The sequence below is a fragment of the Canis lupus genome, chromosome 34, assembly GCF_011100685.1.
Source record: "Canis lupus familiaris isolate Mischka breed German Shepherd chromosome 34, alternate assembly UU_Cfam_GSD_1.0, whole genome shotgun sequence".
Lineage (NCBI taxonomy): Eukaryota > Metazoa > Chordata > Mammalia > Carnivora > Canidae > Canis > Canis lupus.
In genome coordinates this window covers 35,522,566-35,545,271 of record NC_049255.1, presented here as the reverse complement: position 1 = coordinate 35,545,271, position 22,706 = coordinate 35,522,566, and the positions used below count along the sequence as shown (strand labels likewise).

General features: G+C 40.8%; 1 long non-coding RNA gene and 1 pseudogene across 1 annotated transcript in view; both read right to left on the bottom strand.

Moving 5' to 3' along the window:
- Nucleotides 1-2,517: 2,517 nt before the first annotated feature.
- On the bottom strand, nucleotides 2,518-7,749 carry LOC488162 (annotated as a pseudogene).
- A 3,237-nt stretch (nucleotides 7,750-10,986) lies between these two features.
- The window catches only part of LOC111093888, a 34,938-nt gene continuing 23,218 nt past the window's right edge, over nucleotides 10,987-22,706 (bottom strand). Inside the window, exon 3 of the long non-coding RNA XR_005383600.1 lies at nucleotides 10,987-11,280. This is a non-coding gene — a long non-coding RNA (uncharacterized LOC111093888). The remainder of the gene's footprint in view (nucleotides 11,281-22,706) is intronic.

Below are 22,706 nucleotides of genomic sequence, written 5' to 3'. Positions count from 1 at the left end.
TCCAAGATCATGCCCTGGGCTGAAGGCAGGCGCCAAACCGCTGAGCCACCCAGGGATCCCCTGACCCCAGCTTTAGTCCCTGGCCCCTCCTCTGCTAGATCTTGCTGTTTGTTTTAAAACTACATGCGAGTTTGAGCCCCACATTGGGTGTGAAAATTACTTTAAAAAATAATCTTTAAAAAAATTAAAAATAAAATAAAAAGGCATATAAGCGTCATGGGGCAGGCTTTTTCTTGTTGAAAGTAAAGACTGTGTTTGGTTCAGGCTCAGTATTTAAGTGCTGAGCAGAGCCAGCAGCTTAGAAGGAACTTCTGGCATAGGGTTAGTTTGTGGTCATCTGGGAAAGACCATGGAGCAAAGGCTACTAGTCCTTGGGGAGAAGTAAGTGGCAGTTTGGGAAAACTTTGTAATCTTTAGTGACTCATGGGCTCATTTAATAGAGATCTAAATCTCTCTCCAGAAAAATACACACATGCAAGTTACACAATATTTTGCATATCATTTTTAGGGAATGAAAAAATTTCTTTCTTACCTTCTAGGTTCTTTCGCTAATACTTAAATTGACATAGGGCAAGTTAACAGGAAAAAAAAACAAATTTAATTTTGCATGTATAAGAGCCCTATAAAATAACTCAAAGAAGTGCCAAAGCAGGAAGCTTTTATAGAAAAGGGAACAATGAATTTGTGAAGAATTGGCAAAGCAAAGGGGCTTGGGTTTAGGTAGCAAATTAATAAAGAAGTAATAAGATTTATTTATGCTGGCTTCTCAGCCCTAAATTTTGTCTCGGGTGATAAGGATCCTTTCTACCTTCCTGGTACAATGAAGAGGACTTTCACATGGTGAATTTATTTCCTGCTTTCAGGGGGACAGAGGAGGTTCTGATTATCTGTGCACTGGCTGTTTCCCAAGTAATTTTAATTCAAAATAATCAGTATGCAGAAGTGCCATATTTTGGGGTGGCATATTCTGCTGCCCCTCAAATTCATAAAGCTTTATAGGCCCCTCAAGCCCTTGGCCTAGAAGGCTTACACAAATGTGTGTGTGTGTGTATACACACACATATATAAATGAAATAAGACTATGATAAATATACTTATGTTTTTATATTTCATAGTCCAAATTAAGGAAAAGAGCAGATCTTGCAAAAACTATGACTATGTTACCTTTGGGTCCTATCTGGCTTCAAAGAAAAAGAGAGGCACAGAAGACCATCCTCTGTGTGTATGTGTGAGTGTGTGTAGTCTTTATAGTTTTGTTAACACTCATGGAAATATTCCTTGCTTTGTGAAGGGCTGTAATTGGGTATTTTTTCCATTAGATGGAGCTATATCTTTGTTACAGGATAATTTTTTGAAGTTTATTAATAAAGAATGTTTTATAGATGAATTTTAAGGTGGAGCAGGACAGAGATGCAAATTAAAATTGTTTTTGGAGCAGCCATGTTATTTCTAACTTTTAAAATATCTTGAGTTGTTAATATGAGTGCATTTGCACAAGTCTTATGCTTTTTTACACACCATTGATATAAAGCATATTTTTAAAACTGTGCTGTGATGCTCTTCAGAAAGCCCCAAAATGAACTTTTCTACCAGAAGGATAGTTGTTAACAGTATTTCAATTAGGATATTTCTAGATACAGGTCCACAGTCACTTGTTTGTGATTCTGAAATCCAAAAACCAGATTTCACAAAACAAAACAACAACAACAACAACAAAAACCAAGAAATTCAGCTAAATTTGAATTCTAGATAAGCACTGAATAACATTTCTAGTGTAAGTATGTTCAATGCAATATTAGGGACATATATAAAAATACAGAAATAGGGATCCCTGGGTGGCGCAGCGGTTTGGCGCCTGCCTTTGGCCTAGGGCGCGATCCTGGAGACCCGGGATCGAATCCCACATTGGGCTCCTGGTGCATGGAGCCTGCTTCTCCCTCTGCCTGTGTCTCTGCCTCTCTCTCTCTCTCTCTGTGACTATCATAAATTAAAAAAAAAATACAGAAATATTAACACATTTGATTATGGATACTGCCCTGACTCCACTAGAGTTGTTACATAATATATGGTATTTGTGCTATATTATCTTTTTAAAATTAGAGAAGTACTGAATTCCAAAATATGGTTGTCTCCAAGGCTTTTAGAAAAGAGATTATGAATCTATGATAATTTTTTTAGTAAATAAGAAAAATAATTATGCAAAAGCTTATTTTTGAAGATACTATAAGAAACTAAATTTTTTTTCAAGAGTCAATATATGTTTTATTGAAAACCTTACATGGGTATGGGTGGGACCTATGGGTGAAGCAGAGCATCAATGACCACCTCAGTGAAGTCTTGGCAGGTGGCATAGCCATCCATGTCAGAAGTTCAAACCTGTAGGGGAGAATTGTCATCATCCCTGTGGCCTAGGCCCCATCCCTAACCTCCCTCCCTCCCTCCCCCAATACACAGTTCTCTAAGGAAGCCAGCTCCAAGACAACCCAGGCTCTGCCCAGAAGATTATGGTCTAAAGATTTAAGAACGCTTCTCTGGTCCACTGTACTGAAGGGATGTGTAGGTAGTATGTCCTTGTGAGGTTGAAGGGAATAAAGGGTCTAGCTGATGGGGGTGCAGGTGGCCGATGACAGACTTGAAGTCGGTTCTTGTGCCGTAACTGCTCATGTCTCGAGTCCACATCTTGCCAACTTTGATCACCTTCTTCACTGCCTCTGCAATCATGTTGGAGCGATACTCGAGACTGAGATGCCGCAGCGTGTTGGAAGCTGCTGGCAGCGTGGCTGTGGGGTTGGCTGTGTTCCTGCCCACCACCTGGGCAAATGGGTGCCGGGGGCCCATCTCAAAGACTGCATACTCTGCACTGTAGCTCTCACCAGGGACCACACCAGCTCCCCCAATCAAGCCAGCAGCCAGATTGTCAATAATGTTCCCGTAGAGATTGGGCATCACCAGCACATCAAACTGGTAAGGATTCTGCACCAGCTGCATACAGCAGTTGTCTATGATCGTTGTCTCAAACTTCATTTTGGGGTACAGTTCAGCAACTTCCTCACAGCATTGCAGGAACAATCCATCCCCAAGTTTCATGCTGTTGGCCTTGTGGACAGCTGTGACCTTGCCCCCGCCCCCCCCTTCTTGGTGGCATAGTCAAAGGTAAACTTTGCAATCCGCTGAAGTTTGGTTCGAGTGACAGTCTTCAAGCATTCACTCACAGCCCTCGCACTCTCATGTTCCAATGAGCTGTATTCCCCTTCTGTCTGCTTTCGAATGGTCACTAGATCTAGACTGTTGTGTTGGGTCTTGTACCCAGGAAGTGATTTCACGTGGACTATGTTGGCAAATGAGTCCAACGTAGGCCTCAGCCGCATATCGTAGGGGGCTAACTCCCCCTTATACTCCCTCGGGGTATGGATCTTTCCAGCGATGGCCACCTTGTTCTCCTTCATGGACTCAACACCTGCTCCAGCTTCTCCTAGATGCCATATTCTGCACCTCGCTCAGGTGATGCTCCTGGAACTCCGCTGGGATGGAGGCAGCCTGGAACACCTCCTTGATAGCGTGCCTCGGTTCAGGCCCCACAGGTCTCCTGGCAGCAGAGTCATGGGCAAGGTGCCCTGCACCCCCATGCCCTTGGCCCGGCTCCACAAGGCACTCTGGGCCGTGGCCGAGGTACCCAGGGGCCCACACCACTGAGGGCTGCCGTCTTCGCTACACGAAGTCACGTGGGAAGTCTTGTTGTTTTGTTTTGTTTGGTTTGGTTTTTAATCCAAAATTAGGTCCTTATAGGTAATATGACTAGAAATTAACCTTCGGATTTCCTTTTCAAAAGTAAGTCTTGATTTTCTGCTGTCTTTAAGAAAGTCAGAAAAACAATGTAGAGGACAGTGCACCTACAATTCAAACTGCAGAAACGGTGAAGAAATCATTTAGGCCTCTCCTTCGCTAATGAAAGCGAGGTGGTCGTCTTTTCCTTTGCTTCACACCAGACCCTATAGAAGGAAACCACCTAACCTCCTAGGCATTGTATTCCAGAAGGCTGTTTGGTTGTTTTTTTTTTGTTTGTTTGTTTTTTAAAGTTTATTTATTTGTTTGTTTATTTATTTATTTATTTATTTATTCCTGAGAGACACAGAGAGAGAGAGGCAGAGACACAGGCAGAGGGAGAAGCAGGCCCCATGCAGGGAGTCCGATGTGGGACTCAATCCCAGGACCCCAGGATCATGCCCTGAGCCAAAGGCAGATGCTCAACCACTGAGCCACCCAGGTGTCCCTGGAATGCTGTTATTTTGCTACTTAGGAAATGCTTTCGAATTTGTCTTAAATTTGTCTGCTTTCAGTAGATATTTATAGAATACCTATAGATTTTCTTCTCAGATATCTATTTCTAGCTTAAATAATCTCAATTCTCTTCAAAATTCTTCCATTATAGCCATTTACCAAACTTTATTACTATTACTACTAATAATCTTGTGTGTGTATATATATAATCTTGTATATTATATATATTATATAATATATATAATACATATATTATATATATATATATAATCAGTGTCAGTATTTATGATGTGTCTATTAGGTCTTTTCCTTCTAGGTCTTTTTAACCACTTCAATTTCTTCTAACTTAGAAAATAGGTCTTTGCTCAATGAATTACCTAGTGTTCCCTTTTTCTTTTACATATGTGTGTATATTGCATGCATCTTTATAAACACTAGAGGTTAAGAATGTGTGGCTTATTATTACTCTGCATAAATACTTGATTCCTAAAAATGCTTTTTTTCCATTTATGTGACTCAGGTAGGGAGAAAACTTCAAAGTTGGATTTGAACTTGAGATGGTTCAGATGAATTATGAATGAACTATATTTTTGTCTCTGCAAAAACATAATTCTGTGTGTTATTTTTCTCCTATTTTGCATTATAAAAGCCATCCCTGTATCTGTAGCTGTCTGGAGTTTGATTTGGTTATTTCACCCTCAGGCTAGTGTTGTATAGACATCTTTTGGTTATACGAGGAAATAGACACTCTAGTAGTTTAGAATGAAGCTCTGGAGAGAACCTGGTTTTGTCCCTAGGACCTCCCTCAGTATAAACTAAGGGTGAGAAAAACCCATTATGAAGGCCTGTTGTGAGCACTTAGTGTGAATGTAGCAGAGAAAATAAAATCATTTATAATTCCCCTTCACTTTATAAAGAAGGCTTCTAATTAGCTAGCAACTGGTATACAAGTGTGCAGGTTGGAGGGGAGAGACTGGAGGAAGGAAAGGCACCAGTGGGGCCAGGTACTCTGTGGGGTGAAGGGTGAAAACCCCAGGTGGTGGCAACACTGGAGAGTCAGCTCTGATTTGGATGTTTGCAGCAGTTTGCTGAAAATGTCTAATGTAAGACCCCTTTACTGTTTCTCCTTTGAGACCTGTAGTAAAATCTATTTTTTTAAAATATGCAAATGCTGAGAATGACTGTGTTTCTTGTGTAAAACAGGGCAGGGACCTAACGTCCTAACTGGTGTGGGGAGAAGACAGAGTCAGCCTGTAAGGGTGAGTGACAGCCTATATCTTCATTATGAAGGAAAACACTTAGGGCACTGCCTGGCAGGTCTAGGAGTCTAAAAACCCTTCTGCACCCATTGTCTGAGAGAGAAGAAGGTGTTTTGTAACAGGGAACAACAGTGGACATTTATGACATTGGAACAGAGTTGTATCTGCAAAGGTCTGTGCTACAATAATTAGAGACGAAGGAGCTGGCCATTAGCACAATTAAAGAAGACATTGTTTCTTAAAGTCTGAGGCTTGAACAATTGGACACAGAAAGACTATGAATTCACACATAACATAACGAAATGAAATGTTTGAGTAAGGACTCAGGCTAGCATGTGATCTGGTTCCATGAGGGGCACAGAAACGGAGCAGTGGATGATATTAAACTAGGCTATGACAGTACAAGAATCTGGATGGGACTGAAGATTCCTCAGTAATTTCTCCAACCACTTCTGATTCACAGTTTCTTCTGAATTGAGAACAGTTTGGGGATGATACAGTTTTATTTATATGCTATGTAATATTGTTTTTGTTTTGGCCTTCATGTAAATGTTTGTTAACTTATCACAAATCACTTCTTAGTGTGAGATTGGTTCTTCTTAATTAAATTTTTTATAAAAGTCTTAGAAAAAACATTTTGGTACCTACCCTTGATAGATACAAGATTATATTTATGGTTATGTTTCTGAATCCCAGAAGGTAGGGTAGGTAAGTAGTTATGCTTATGAAAACCTGGCTCAGTAAAACTCATTTCTTCATCATTGTGCCATGGGCTTGTGAATTGCACTTTGTGTGTGTGTTTGGCAATTCAGGTTTTTATTCCCCCCAAGATCCTTTCCCTAATTAGAAAAGTAATGCACATTCTAGAAACAACACAATATGGGAAAGCATAAAGAAAAAAATGAAAGCCATACTTAATCTGACCACCCAGAAATAAAACTGTTGTGGCCCTACCATGTTTAACTTTGAGTTTTGGAAATTAAGTTGATGAACTTCATAAATAACAGTTCTGGCAATCACAGATTTGACCCTAGCCAAGATTGAAGTATATATGTCCTTTAAAATTCTCGACATTCACAGGAGACATCTTCAGTGTTTTTCCAATTGTTTCTTAAATATTCTAGGATTTAAGTATTTGGAACTGCAGAAATGAACATTTGATGTATTTTTTTTAAGATTTTATTTACATATTCATGAGATACACACACACACACAGAGAGAGACAGAGAGAGAGACGCAGAGACATAGGCAGAGGGAGAAATAGGCTCCATGCAGGGAGCTCAATGTGAGACTCAATCCTGGGTCTCCAGGATCATGCCCTGGGCTGAAGGCGGCACTAAACCGCTGAGCCACCCGGGCTGCCCCAAACATTTGATGTATTAAAATTACCTTTAACCAATTACTTTTTTGCTTAATTTGTTTAACGACCAAACTTGAATTGTATTAATTGCTTGAGGTGTCCTAATATAGCCATACATATGTATGAAAGAGCAACAAGAAAAAGCATCCCTTTCTCTCCCCTATTATCATAGAAAAAGGGGACTTCTTTTCTCCTTTTGTTATTATATACCTTTTATTGCAAGTGCACTGTATATTACCGTATTTTAACCTCTTTACATGTTGTCTGTGCTGCTTTTCTGATTTTACTCGAAGAAATAAGCTGGAAATAAATGAAGAATGTAATTTTAAATAATTAGGACTTGATATCCTAATTATTATTACTACCCATCTCACTCTGTAATAATTTTAAAATTATTAAATTCTCCAGGCAAAGTCAAAAACACTAAGCCTGCTAGGGAATCTGCATCCATGTGTACTCTAGAGTGTTTGATATGAAATTTTATACAGGAGGACTTGCCTAGAAAGATAAAGTTCTGTGACAGGGAGGTGTTCTGGGGATGTGTTTAACCCCCTCTAGTGGAGAGAAGAAGAGTAGGGAAAATTCTCCAAATATTTTGATTAGCCTGCCAAATTGATCTAATTAGATGATTTTCTCTGAACACATTAGACTTGCTAATTAGACTTCAGTTAGTTAAGCAATAGAAAGCTGGTCACCATTAAAAAAAAAAAAAACCCTCTAATTTCCTACACACTTAAATCATCTTTACAGAGATATTTAGAAATTAACTGAAATGTCATTAGCATATTTCATTTCTTAGTCAAACCAAACAGGACAGATCCTTGATATAGAAAACACAGCTACTTACTTCATCTTTAGAAAACTTTTAAAAAGTGTATCTTTGGCCCAATTTCTCCTCAAATCACTGTTTTAGGACAAAATCTTATCATTTCTAATAACAATCATCCACCAAAGAGGGGAAAAAATATCTGTGATCCTTGCTACTGCTGTGTTTAAGAAGAAAAATATGTCTTATGAAGGCGTCTTCAGCTGGCATTTGTCATGAATTGATGGACATCTGTTCAGCTTGGGCATTGTGCAGCTCAAAACACATTTATTCCCTTAGCATTCTTAGGGGGCTCTGTGCATTCGCCTGATGCCAAAGATAACATCTAGATCAGCAATTTCTCATAAATCATTGGAACATGGAACATGAAACAAGACGAAGAAATCAGGAATTCAATAATAAATATGGCAAGGTGCACAAACAAGAGAATTGAAACCAGATGAAAAGGAGCTTTTCAGTACAGAAGGTCAAGGAACGCTTTTCCCCTGCTCCCTCAAAGCCTTAGAATAATCCCTCTGATTGTGCTTTCCATCCAGCCATCAGCTTACTGCTCTGAGTTGGTTTTGGAATATTTATGTGACGGATTTAAGGCTTTAACATAAGACTGCAAAATTAGTGTAGTTTATTTTAGTTTGCTCAAGGCCCCAGGCCATTATGCAATGAAGAGGAAAATAGTGTTCCGTGTACTTTAAGGAGTCCTGTGCCCACATGCCTTGAAATAAGTTCTAGATACGTGTATATACATATAATTCAACTTATACAATAGATTTTTTTAAACTTGAAATTACATATGTGATAAAAAAAAAAGTAATGTGAATAATTTTGTTTATAAACAAAATGTCAGAATTTCTCAGGAGCCATCTTAAGAAGATATACTTATTCTAACAATGTTAACATTCCTAAATATGTTATAGGAATAGCTCTTTGAGTCTTGCAAAGCTTTAGTCTGCTTTTAAAATAGTAGCAAATCATCATTTGTCAGTGAGTTTGAACTTTTAGAAACATAGTCATTTGGTGACAAGTATGATAAATGATATAGGTGAAATGATTTTCATACTAAATACAATGTAAAATAATAAATTAACAATAAGAGTGGTTTTGAAAGCATTTCTGAGGAAAAGTTACAAAATATAACCTATGCCTCCCTATACAATTATTCCATCTACGAGGTGAGCATTGAGACTTTTGGATTCTGTTTCACCTTTTAACAAAGAACCTTATTTTACTCTTATTTTTAATATTTTAATTTAATTTTTAAAGATTTTACTTATTTATTTATTTGACAGAGAGAGAGCACAAGCAGGGGGAGTGGCAGGGAGAGGGAGAAAAAGGCTCCCCATGGAGGAGGGAGTCCGACCCTTATGCAGGGCCTCTATTCCAGAATCTCGGGATCATACTCTGAGCCAAAGGCAGATGCTTAACTGACTAAGCCACCCAGGTGCCCCAATTTAACTTGATTTTAAGTGCATGATGGGAACTCACTTTTAAAGAACATCTTACATATCAGGAGGGCATGAGATGTAATGAGCACTGGGTGTTATATAAGACTGAGGAATCACTGACCTCTACCTCTGAAACTAATAGGACACTGTATGTTAGTAAATTGAATTCAAATAAAAAAATAAAGAGCATCCTGAAGCAGTCATTACAAACTAAAGAAATTATTTATTATGTGAATAAAAACATAAGTAGTTGATCACTTTGCAAGTTTAGTTGTATAAATACTTGCAAGTTTAGTTGTATGTTATTGTTGTTTCTTTTTTAATCCAGACGTTTTTTCATGGCATATTTTGTGATTAAATTAACTTTAAAATACTGAGTCGATTCATTTTGGTCCCTTGCCAGTCTCCTTAAAGTTGTTTGTTTACCCTTGATTTCAGTTTCCCATATCAGCCTTATCAGAACTGAAGCCTTGCAACACAGGCAGATGGATCTTTGGATCTTCGATCCACCTCCCTCAGTGCCCCTCTGAGCTGCTTTCAAGGATGACTTCTTTCCATGTGGAGATGCATTTCTCCCCTATGGTTGTCACAGGGAAAAAACTGCCTAATTCGGTTTTGTCTTCTAGGTTTCTTTTTCTTTTATTTCTTTTTTTTGAAGATTTTATTTATTTATTCATGAGAGACACAGAGAGAGAGAGAGGCAGAGACACAGGCAGAGGGAGAAGCAGGCTCCCTGCAGGGAGCCAGGTGTGGGACTCGATTCCAGGACCCGGTGATCAGGCCCTGAGCTGAAGGTATATGCTCTACTGCTGAGCCACCCAGATGTCTCGTCTTCTAGGTTTCTTTCTTTCTTTCTTTCTTTCTTTCTTTCTTTCTTTCTTTCTTTCTTTCTTTCTTTCTTTCTTCTTTCTTTCTTTCTTTCTTTCTTTCTTTCTTTCTTTCTTTCTTTCTTTCTTTCTTTTTTTAAGATTTTATTTATTTATTCATGAGAGATACAGAGAGAGAGGCAGAGACATAGGCAGAGGGAGAGAAGCAGGCTCCATGCAGGGAGCCCGACATGGGACTTGATCCCAGGTCTACAGGATCATGCCCTTGGCCAAAGACAGGTGCCAAACCACTGAGCAACCCAGGTGTCCCTAGGTTTCTTGATACACAGGTAGGCACTGTCACTTGTGTAGGTATAGGTATAACACCTGGATCCAAGTCCCAGCCTCCTACCTGCCAACTGTGTGATCTCATCCATGTTGCTAAATTGCTCTGTATCGCAACTTTCTCATTGGAAAATTGGAAAAACTCATAGTTTCTAATGTATGAGTTGTTGTAAGGTTGAAATGAGTTAACATATTTAAAATGCTTGGTACATGGTGAGTCTCAGTGAACATTTGACATTATTATTACATTAAAATAAATATACAGAGGAGGCCTTATTGCTGTCATTAATTTATTTATAATTTAGAAATTTATGGAGAACATTTTCTCATGCCTGTAAACGTATGTCATAGCTGATAGTATTTCAGCTTATGGATGCACCATGATTTACTCATTAATCCCTTGTGTTTCTATCTTTTTGCTGTTTTAAGTAATGTGATAAATTTGTTTATCCTTGTTTTCTTAAAATAATAGTGGTTTCTAAACAATTTAATAGGGTGTGTACATTTTTAATCTTTTTGATATTTTCTTTCCAAATTGGCCGTAGAAATATATCAATTTATATTCACATCTGTAGAGATGATGTGGATCTCCATAGCCTGTTGTGCGCACTTCCATTTGCTTACCCAGCGTAATCCCTCCTCCGCTATGTTGGCTACTAACCACCTCTGCACATTACTGGTCTCCTCTCATAGATAAATAGCTTTTACTGTTTCAGTCACTCAAATCATAATCAATGATGAATATATTAGAGATATAAGTATCCCAAATGTTAGCTCTTTCACATTACCTTTGTCTTTAATCTTGGGTCCGTTTCTTCTGTCCCTACTCCTTTTTCCTTACATCTTGTTATATATCTGTCTCTCCAGAAAGGTTCAAGTTCTAGCCTCAGGAATGTTCTTCAGAGGTGCCATCACCAGACTTCTTAGAAGCCAAGGGTCACTGCAGCACAAAAATCTGATGCTCCTTTAAGCCAGATGAAATGTAAGAGGAAAAGGAGGAAGGGTTAGAATTTTTAAAAAAGCAAAGAAAAACCATAAAATAAGGGACAAAACAGGCACAGACAGGAGGAACCTCTTTTGGGGCATGATTTTAAGGTAGAGATCATATATGGAAAGGTCGTTTATATACTTAAATGAAGACATAATCAGGAGACATTTTTAGTCTAAGTGTAAAACAAGTGTAAAAACAAGGCATGGAATATGTGTCGAACACCATGTTCCTATTTGCATTAGAAAATGGGGTGTAAGAATTAGGTGTGTTCCTGGTTTATGCATACTACCCCTCTGACAGAACACAAAAGACTCTGGTGGCTCCCGTGAAACCCTGGAGAGGCAAACTGGGGAGTGGTGAACAGGGATGTGTAAAGATTCTTTTTCTCTGTCCTTTGGTACTGTTTGAATTTGAACTACATGAATGCGTTGACTATTTGAAAGCAGGAAAGTAAAATATGTGAGAACTTCTCTCTCATATGTGAATATCTTGTGTTACTCCTTAACTTTCATGAGGGTATTCTTCTTAGAACCTACTTCCTTCCTTTATCCCAAACTGTCTCAGTGCACATCATAAAGATTCCCGGGGACTAAAAGGCATTCTTCTGACGTAATTATTAATTATCATTTCAATTATCCACAGGCTAAATATCATAAATCTCTGTCATATAAAATCTTTTCTTTTTCTTATTTTAAGTAGGCTCCTGGCCCAGCATGGAGACCAATGCAGGGCTTGAACCCATGACCCTGAGATCAAGACCTGAGCTGAGATCAAGAGTCAGACACTTAACCAACTGAGCCACCCAGGTGCCCCTCGGCTATGTAAAATCTTTGCAGGTTATCTTCCTTTTCATTTTATGTTAGGAGAAAACTAAGGACTTGTGGCTTCAGGGAACAGCAATTATTTCCAGGTTTCATAGAATCAGTGGCAGGCGAAAGAGCTAAGCTTTCCTTTATTTTCCTTCTCTTTCTTTCTTTCTTTCTTTCTTTCTTTCTTTCTTTCTTTCTTTCTTTCTTTCTTTTTTTCTTTCTTTCTTTCTCTCTCTCTCTCTCTCTCTCTCTCTCTCTCTCTCTCTCCTCATTATGTTTGGGCTCCCACAGCTATATATTCTAAAAACATTTGTTTTTTTTTTTTTTTTTTGGAGGTACTTTAATCAAACACAACTCGAAATGATTCACTTGGACAAGTGGTCTTAACAGCAAGGAAAACAAACACTTTATGAAAACAACATCTATAAGACCAAGCCTCCTGTCTTTTATTTTTACTATTTTCTCTGAGTCTGGCATGAAATAGACACACACCAGCCTCCACAGGGGGTTAAATAGAGAACCATCCAAACATCACAATATGCCGTCCAGAATTTTGATGACTTCCATTCCCTGACTCTGGTGCACAATGCCTGGCTCGTGGTGCAGAGACCATGATGTCCTGCCCCGGACAGATATTTGCAGTGGGTGCCAGAAACAGCGGTTCTCTCAACCCCGCCCCCCTCTCCCCCGGCAAAGATGCACAGGTCTTAGAGCAAGCCTCCATCCTTTTTCTAAGGAACTGAGCATAAATAGCGTGTTTTACATCTGGCTTAAAGTCCATTTTTGCTCCATCTTGGAGGGTCTTAGCTCCCACTTCATTTTAGGTCAGTTTCAGCACTTATTGTATCTCGCTTGTTTAGTTCACTAAGCTCTTACATCAAACATGGGAATGGAGGGAGAATTAAAGGTTCTGGAGGATCTGCTTTTAGAGGGGGAACAGGACAAAACTGAGGGCTAAGGCTTGGGTTCCTGGATTTTCAGATCTCAGAGAAAAGAACCTTCTCTGGAATCCGAACTCAGTTAGAGACCACACAGTATCCTTTAAATCCAGACGGGTCTTATATAGGAAGAAAATACTACGTGGAAGTACACTGAATTGAGTGGAGTTGTGGGTATTCCTATATTCTTTATAACTTCTTATACTTTTCAAATTTCCTGCCGTGAGCCTACAACTTCGTAGGTCTGTAGGTTGGAGGGGTTACGTTATCTCTTGGAATCTCTCTCTTAGAAAGGATCTTGAAAATGGAGGTAAGAGTAAGCATTCTTAAGATTTGACATGAAATGAGACCATAATCAGTGCCTGACATGGAGTTGTTGCTCAGTAAACACTGGTCTCTTCACCATCGGGCTCTTCATCTTCCCTGTTCATTAGAGTCCATGGTTTGATTTAGGACCAGCAGGGAGGTCACTTCTGTCAGAGAAAGTCTGTGCACCCCAGCAGTTCTCAGATTTTAGCATGAGTCAGAAGCACCATGAGGGCTTGTCCAAAGCAGACAGCCGGGGGTGTCATCTCTCAAGTTCCTGTCTCCCCAGGCCCGAAGTGAAGGCTGAGAATTTGCATTTTTAACAGGTTCCTGGTGATGCTGCCACTGCTGGTCTAGAAGGCACACTTTGAGAACTGTGGCTCTGCAAGATGCACCACAAAGGTCAATTTCAAATCACTCTGAGTATAGATTTCTGATCTCTGTCTTTCCTCCTTCGCCTCCTCCTGATTCATTTTATTTCATATTTGGAAGTTCTAGAAACCACCAAACTCTGTGTGTTTTTCCCCGTCTGCATTTTTTGTCGATAGCTCAAGTCTCTTCTTATGTCAAAAAAAAAAAAAAAAAAAAAAAACAGGAGAGAGCAATAATGTTGTTATGCTTTAAGTATCTTGTTTCATTTAGATACCAAGAGAAAGAGAAACAAGCATTCTCTGGACATTCACTAATCTCAACTGATGTTGTCTACTAATAAAAGATAGTCTCTTTGATGACCGGTGCCTAAAAAAAAATATTGGAAACTCTATAGGCACTCTGGTGCCAAGAAACATTTTTGACATTTAGGACTTGTTTAATCTTTTATCAATATAAATATTTGAAAAATAAAATGATCAGGAAAATGGCTAAGGAAAACATTTCAGATCAGTGCTTGGAATAGCAGGTCATGTTCAGTGCGGAGCCTGTAAAAGCCCTCTTTGTCCTCCTAAACTCTGTAGGATAGAAGTTCTTTGCTTGGGACCCTGAAGTCAAGTGCAAGATGGTCTATTTGCTTATGTTCATTTTTTTCTGGGAAGGTGGTTCATGTTTTCCAATGGATGGTCAAAGGGACTTTGGCTCAGAAAGGGTTAATGCTGCCTTGGAGACTTGCTTGATCAAAAGCCACGTGTTAATTTCTTGGTGAAGAAAGCAAATTTCTAGCAAGGGAGAAGTAGCTGAGAACCATTTTTATTTCCCTCATCTATAACACAGAAGTAATAAAATACCTAGTGGAGCTGTTGTCGAATTCAATGAGTTATTTGCAAGGCCCTCAGGATCTGGTATATGGTGGATGCTAAATAAATGGTAGCCAGTAGCAGTGGAAGTCCTAGCGTGCCTTATGGTGAGCACTACAGAAGCACCAGAAGCAAAGATCTCCAGCATCTTTTGGGTTCCACCTGAAGGATCAAAGGTCTCCTGTGAGGTAGTATTATTACCCTCATCTTACTAGTAATGACACTGAGGCTCGTTTCCAAAAGGACTCAGGGCAGGCTGTTATTTTATGCTGTGTCCGTGTATTAGAGCCATATTTTCTGTCAGTAAAATTGTATCATATCATTCTGTAAGGTACATATGAATATTTCACCCATTGTGTTTTGTAGGGAGCACTGTGATTTCCAAGCACTCAACCTTTCAAACAAGTATGAGAAGCACTGGCCAAAGTGCTGTTTTGGAAAATAGCCTACTAAAGGCTGGGAATCTCAATCATCTGGTACTGAACCCATGATCTACCTACTGAACCACTTCCCTCGCTAGGAGTAACACTTGTCTCACTATATTATTCTCCTTAGAATTAGTTTTGTATTTAACCAAAAACTTAGCTTGAAAAAAATAGAAATAAAATGCACATTGACACACAGCAACAGCACATTTATACTACTTAAAATACGTGTTTTCTGAAAAAGGTGACATCAGACTCTGAACCAGATAGTATTTTTTTAAAGATTTTATTTATTTATTTATTTATTTATTTATTTATTTATTTATTGGGGGGAGAGAGAGAAAGAGAGAGCAAGCACATGTGAATGGGGGAGGGGCAGAGGGAACGAGGAGGAGAGAATCCCAAGAAGATTCCATGGTGAGTATGGATCCCAACTTGGGGCCTGATCTCAGGACCCCAAGATCATGGCCTAAGCCAAAACCAAGAGTCAGATGCTCAAGCGACTGAGCCACCCAGGCGCTCCAGCACTTACACTCTGCTGATGATAATAACACTCAGCAGAAATGCTTACTATTTCTCCCAGCTAATGAATCTCCTGTGTTTTTACAGTGCCTTCTCTTAGCAAAGGACTTCACAAATGGAGGAGTTAGGTTCTTGCTACTTGAAGTGTGATCTACACCCCAGTAGGATCAGCATCCCCAGGGAGCTGGTTAGAAATATCAGAATCTCAGGCCCGCCCAGACCTGCCTCATCAAAGGTACATCTTAATAAGATCCTCAGGTGATTCATAGGCACATTAATATTTGAGAGGCATTTGGTTAAGTAGCCAGAAAGTTTCTTCTGGAGACTGTAAGCACATTTCCAGGGTGTGGAGATGGTTTCTATTTCCTACCTCTCTTCTTTCCAGCATGTGTGCAGGTTGGTACCAAGTGTAGCTCTTGGCTTGCTGGAACTGCTCTCTTATTCTCCCTTTGTGGCTTCTGACTTATGCTGCATGTGAGGATGTGCCCCACTTCAACCAGGGTTATTTGCCACCTTCTCCTGAAAAAGCCCAGAGTCCAGAGAATTCAGAGACTAGGCAGCAGCAATCCTCCAGTTGACCAAAACCTTCTGGTTGAGTACTATGGGGCAAAGTATTAAGGCTGCACTCCCCAGTGACAGAGCTTCTAGAGCAAATTTATTTATTTATTTTTAAGATTTTATTTATTTATTCATTCATGAGAGACACAGAGAGAGAGGCAGAGACACAGGCAGAGGGAGAAGCAGGCTCCATGCAGGGAGCCCAACGTGGGATTTGATACTGGATTCCAGGATCATGCCCTGAGCCAAAGGCAGCCACTCAACCTCTGAGCCATCCAGGTGTCGCTAGAGCAAGTTTAAAATGACTTAAAAATGAAAGAAATTGCCACTGGGGACTCCAATCCATAATAATTAGGAGCTTGCTGGAGGGAAGGAGAGATTGGGAAGCCATGAGCTGAGAGAGAGAAATTTAAAATTGCAGCACTGTTTTGACTTTTGGTTTTAACCCCTTGCTGGGGTCCTGTTCTAGCTAAAGGTGAGCCATATACCTAACAGAAATTCTGTGTTTGGTCAAAGTACTTTACCCCATATTCAAGGATGATGATTTTCAGGGAGCATGTTTGTATTGGGGAAGCAAATTTGATCCCACTATTGGTCAAGAATAAGGTGACCAAGTGGATTCTGGAACTGTCATTTCAATGTCAGTATCACAAAGGATTTGGAATTGTTATTATATTGTATTGCTACTGTTATTAAAATGGTCCCCAAACTTGGGGAAGAGGCACCCCAAAGGAGATAGCAAATTTGGCAGGTCCCCAAAGAGAGGAAGAGAGAAAAGAGAGTAGGCTTCATGGGTGGGAACCAAGAAAGATAATCCTTTGGGGGCCAGCCTTTGACAGGGCAAAGAGCCCCGACACTCTGCAGCAGAAAGCCCAATGTGGTCCGTCAGGCTTGGGGAGGTATGTGGTTTGCTGGAGGTCACGGAGCTAGAAAGAGGTAGAGCCGGGACTAGAATCAAGTCCGGTGAGCTCCTTGGCCTGGAGAGGTCCAGGCTAGGAAAGAAAGTTTACTTTCAAACTTAGCTGCTTCAGAATCATGTGGAGGGCTTGTTGGAACAGTGCTGGGCTCCACCCCAGAGTGTCTGACTCAGTGGGTTTGCAGTGGGGTCTGAAGGACTGCATTTCTAACAAATTCCCAGGCAGTGCTGATGCTGCTGGCTCAGGGACCAAACTCCGAGAACCTCTCTCCTATTGGCTCGCTACTACTAGAAGGGCAGTCCTGATAATGCCTTCCTGACAGGCCATTATTATGGTCCTAACCTCCTAAGGGGGGGTTGGCCTGCTAAACTGTAGCAGAGAAAAATATTAATGCCCAGTGGGGATAGGAATGACCAATGTATGCATTTTCAGATTTCTCCTCCTTTTTAACATCCCTGCTCCTCTTCCCCTTCCTAGCTTCTCAATGGGTGAAGATCCTTGCTTGATGGTTAACTCCTAGGTTCTTTTCAATTGTGCTAAATCCTGGAATTAAGACAAAAGCAAGACTAAAAGAAGCCTGAGAAGCTGAACGGATGTACCCAATAAAGTGTTAAAGGGAGATGGATTAAGAATCCACTTAGGCTGGGCACTGAGAAGAGTCATGGAGGAGAATAGAGAGCAAGAGAGCAAGGAGCTTTGGAGAGTGGGGGGTTCCAGAATAACCTGAGGAGCTGAGAGCAGGAGTGGAAGAGGGTAGAAGTGTTCAGTGGGCCATGGGCCAAATGCCTTTCATGTCCTTCAGCAGATGCAATTACAGATTGAAGTGTCTTTTTGCTCCTAAACTGTTTCTTTGAATGTAATAGCACGTGAATCTGGGCCATGTGGGTCCTGGGATTGATTTGGGACACAGACTTGGTCTGCCAGTAGCGATGATGGCTCTCTTCTGACTCGTCCACAATGCATTCTCTAGTTCTTATTATAATAAGCTGGGAAAGGATGCCCAAGGAAATTTAAGAACTCTGATGTATCTCAGTGTCAGTGATTCCTTAATCTGTGCTAGGATTCTTCTCTGTAACCTCCAAATATTCAGTACAAGCCTATTACACAAAACAGCATCGCCTTGGAGAATGAGGAAAGGGGTAGTGTGTCTGCGTTGGGCACACAGTGATCATGGAAAGGACACAGCTGATAAGAGCCGTGATGAGGAGAGCAGAGGGGATGGGAATGAGACCAGAAGAGGAGGAGGTCTGGAACGAGAGCTGACAGGTGGGTACCAGGATAACGTAAGTGCTCCCAGACAATTTGTGGGAAGCACTGGCTTTCTTAAAGTTATAGTTATTTTGTTTGGCTATTAAGGCAAAGATGATCCCAAAGGCTGGAGAATAGTGGTGCTTCCCAATGGGGAAGAAGAGGGTTGGATCCTTTATGCAATTTTTGTTAACTTTTGTAACTACATTGAAATGTACAACTGATCTGCCTTGAATCAAGGGGCCATTATGCTGAGGCAAGTCACTGGAGGGCTCTGACTTAATAGGAGCCCGGATGTGATGAAGAGAGAGAAAAACCTCACAGGAAAGCTGCATTTTGATATGTTCCCAGGTGGTTTTATCCCGATCAAAGAGGTTTGGACAAGGAATTTAAACATCTGGATTACAAGAACTCTTTAAAGAACACTGGTATTCTCAAAGGACCCTGGAGCCCGGTTTAATGTAACCGGTTAGTTTTTAGACTAAAAACCATCTGCCTGGCTCTGAAAACTTGGAGAGCAGTGTTACTTTCAAGTACACTGACACAATATCAGCTTCTTGCATTTTTTTTTTGGAGGCTCAGCTTCCCATAATCTCAGTTTTGCTGCTCTCATTGAACCCTACTTTCCAGATTGAAAAACCTCAGTTTTTCAGGAGTATCCGATTTTGTGATATGTCGTAATTATACTCTTCATTGTCTCATTGTCATATCTATCATTATTGTATATCATCTAAGTGTCATAAAAACAGCCTGGATGCACATTCCAGGATGCCCACGCAAGCCGAAACATGATTCTGTTCGCTTCCCACCCCCCACGTCCTCCACTTCCTTTTGTCTTCTCCTCTGCAAAGCTGCCCTTCCTTCTCAGCTCCTCTTCTTTTCACACCCACAGAGAACCTGATTCCAGTAGTGAGAAAAACTTGTGAAACAAATATTTTGGTTGTATTACAAATCAGTTGTCATTTGTTTTCCATTTCCTCTAACTATTTACATCTGCCTCCCTGCCTGGGTTTATTTGAAGAGGGGAATGCACACTCAGGCGTTAGTGCAGCAACGCAAACAGGATGATGTCCGCAGTGCCACAGCATGCTCAATCTAAGTGTTTGTTGTAAAAGATTTCCATAAGTCAATCGGAGAAAGACAATTATCATGTGGTTTCACTCATGTGCAATATGAGAAATAGTGAAAGGGATTATAAGGGAAAGGAGGGGAACTGAGTGGGAAAAATTAGAGAAGGAGACAAACCATGAGAGACTCCTAACTCTGGGAAACACAAAGGGTTGCAGAAGGAGAGGTGGGCAGAGGGATGGGGTAACTGGGTGATGGACACTGAAGAGGGCACATGATGGGATGTGCACTGGGTGTTGTACTCTATGTTGGCAATGAATTTAAATTAAGAAAAATGTTCATTTTGGCAATATACTTGTAACCTTTTGAAGCGCTCTCTCTGAAGGAGCTATGGGTACAAACAGAGCTCTGCCAGTGGCAACCAACTTTGTAATGTAACACATTTTATAGCCATTTGCTATATTTGGAATTTTGAATCACATGGTAGATTTCATTTTATGTCTTACTTGGTTTTACTCAATATTTTATGATACAAAATTATCTTGTCATAAAATTTGTTCGTAGAGGAAAACAGCCTTACATGGCCGCATTGTACTCCAGTGTACAAGGTAACAATATTTATGTAATCACCACCAGTTTTTGGGTAGTTAGGTAATTCCCAACTTCTTACTAAGATAAACCATGCTGCTGATGGTCGTCTTTGTGAACAAAAGCACCACTTGCATTTGGGACCCTTTTCATGGTATTGTCACCTTCAAGTGGAATCTTTTGGCCAAAGAATTTGAACATTTTGAGGGCTCTTGATGTATATGATCAAATCGGTTTCTGGAAAATCTGCACTGTTTTCCTACTCCATATCCACTACCTCGGACCCTGTCTCCAGCCTCCATGTAAGCTGTGTAAGAACAAAATGTGAAATGCGTGGTATACAGTACTTGGCACCTAGTGGTGACTCAGTAAATGGTAGTTGGTCATGATGGACAAGTGTATTATCACTATCGCCTCTCCCTTCCTCTCTCTGACCCTTCATAGAGGTCCAGAGCTCCCCTAGTGCTCCAGGAGTTTCTCTGTTGTGCCTCATCAGGATGTCCAGAATGATCTGTTCATGTCCCTTCCTGCAGGACACTGAGAGGGACTGACTGAGGTGATACATTTCTTGAAACTGGGGTTGTTGGAAAGAAAATGATGCGCGGTTTTACCAGCCCCAGATTTTCAATCAGTGTCTTAGGTCTGTAACTAGGTGGTGCTGAGCTCAGGCTGTACGACAGAATCATTTGGGAACTCTGTAAACAATACCAGAGCATGGCCTTGGTTGGTGGACGGTGGGGCCTCACCATTGGCATTTTAAACATTCTTCTCAGACAGTTCTAACAGAAGCAATGGCTGAGAACCATAACCCAAAAGATGAGTGGTTTAAATTTTCCAGGTACCACGTGGCATCTACTGACAGACTCATTTGGGAGCTAGATGCCTTTCCTGGTGCCTCTCAAGGATTGGACCAAGAATATGGTATGAAATCCTAAGAGGCCTCAATCTTCAACATGTCGGCAAGTATTTGCTAACATTCTGTTTGCTTAAAAGGCCAGAGAGATCAGCCAACTCCTTCTAGAACAGTTATATTTCTCTCTGCCTTCACAATGACCGCCATAATGCCTCATGAGGGAGAAACTGGAGCTCCAAGTGATTGATTAACTTGCTTGTCAATCTCTGCTAACAAGAGGCCAATCAAAAATCAAACCCAGAACCCCGAATCCATGATTTTTCTACCCTTAAAAAAATTGCGTTTGTTTCCTTGTGCTCATCTAACCAATTTTGATTTTAGTTTTTTGCTGTGCAGGGCCGGCCTGCTTCCTCATTTTCAAAGAAGTTGGCCTGTAGAAGTGTCCCGCTGTCCCACAAACAACAACTGTTTCGATCAGGTATTATGGGTGTGTTCTCGACCTGGCCTAAGAGGAATGTAGCTGTATCTAGTCATCGCTTTATAAATATTGATGAAGAATGGTACAAATGTTTTAAAGGAAACTTTATCTGAAGGAGTGTCTTGGAATTCAGCTGTTTCTTTTCATGTCTTTCAGACCTCCTACCCCTGGCACTGAAACCCAAACAGCTAAGGGTGGGCCAAATCCCAATGTTTATTCACTACCGTGGCACCAGCCATCCTGTCTCTCGTAGGCTTTGGGGCAGGGTGATGCCAGGGATTGCAATCTGCACATTCAGCCATGGGTCCCCGAGCTGTGACAAATACCCCATAACGCAGTGGCTCCACTGAAGGAAGCAGTGACTTACAGGTCACTTTCTTCACTCCTTTTAGTCTAAGGATATAAGAAAAGAAAAAGCTCATTTTTAGCAGAGAAAAACTGAGGCGAGGAAACATCGCTCGAGTTGCCTGAGGACAGTCACCCTGGCCGTACTGGAAGGGAACTTGTGCCTTGGATGGTTGTGCCACTCTGGGCCTTCTTTGCCACCTTCCTCATTTTCCTCAGTTCGTGGCTCATTTAAAAGCCAGTGACAAAGAAGCCTGCACAGAGGAGTTCATTGCTGCATTGGTTATAATAGCAAAGCTGAAAGCAATTTAAATGACAAGTCATAGGGGGATGGTTAAGAAAAAAATAAGACATATTCATTGTCGGAAATACTATTAAAAATAATAGTTAAGGAACAGTTTTTAACAACTTGGGAAAATCCTCCAAATAGAAATGATTTTTTCTGGTTCTTCTCCATCTTCCCAACCTCGAAGCCCATGTGATACTCAGAATGTGGGCCACTGACCAGTGGGATCATCTGTGCAGGTACAGAACCTCAAGTCCCACCCCGCCCTACTCAATCAGGATCTGCATTTTAACAACACTTCCAGGTGAGTCACACCATTTTAACTTTTCAAAAGCACTGATTGGAGTAAGGAGTTCTCAAAGATTCAGTCCTCACACTTCTTGACTCTAAATACCTTTGTGCCTGGAGCTAGTGATGGGGCATCTGGTGGCATAGGGTTTCTGATCCCACTGGCCTCAGGTATGGCCTTGGGGACTGGCACTTGGGGAAGCCCCTAGTGTTTTAAACATGCAGACAAGCTTGAGGTCCGCGGTCTACGTGATTTCCCCTGCGACGGAACTGTAAGTGAAAAATGCAGGACTCCTGGGCGGCTCAGCGGTTGGGCGTCTGCCTTCAGCTCAGGTCATGATCCCAGGATCTGGGATCGAGTCCTGCATCGAGCTCCCTGCGGGGAGCCTGCTTCTCCCTCTGCCTGTGTCTCTCATGAATAAATAAATAAATCTTTAAAAGAATGCATGATACCAAAAAGCATATTCTGTGTGATATTGGTTGTGGAAAATTACATCAAGAAAAGATGGAAAGAAAATATACCTTCACATTAACTATGGTA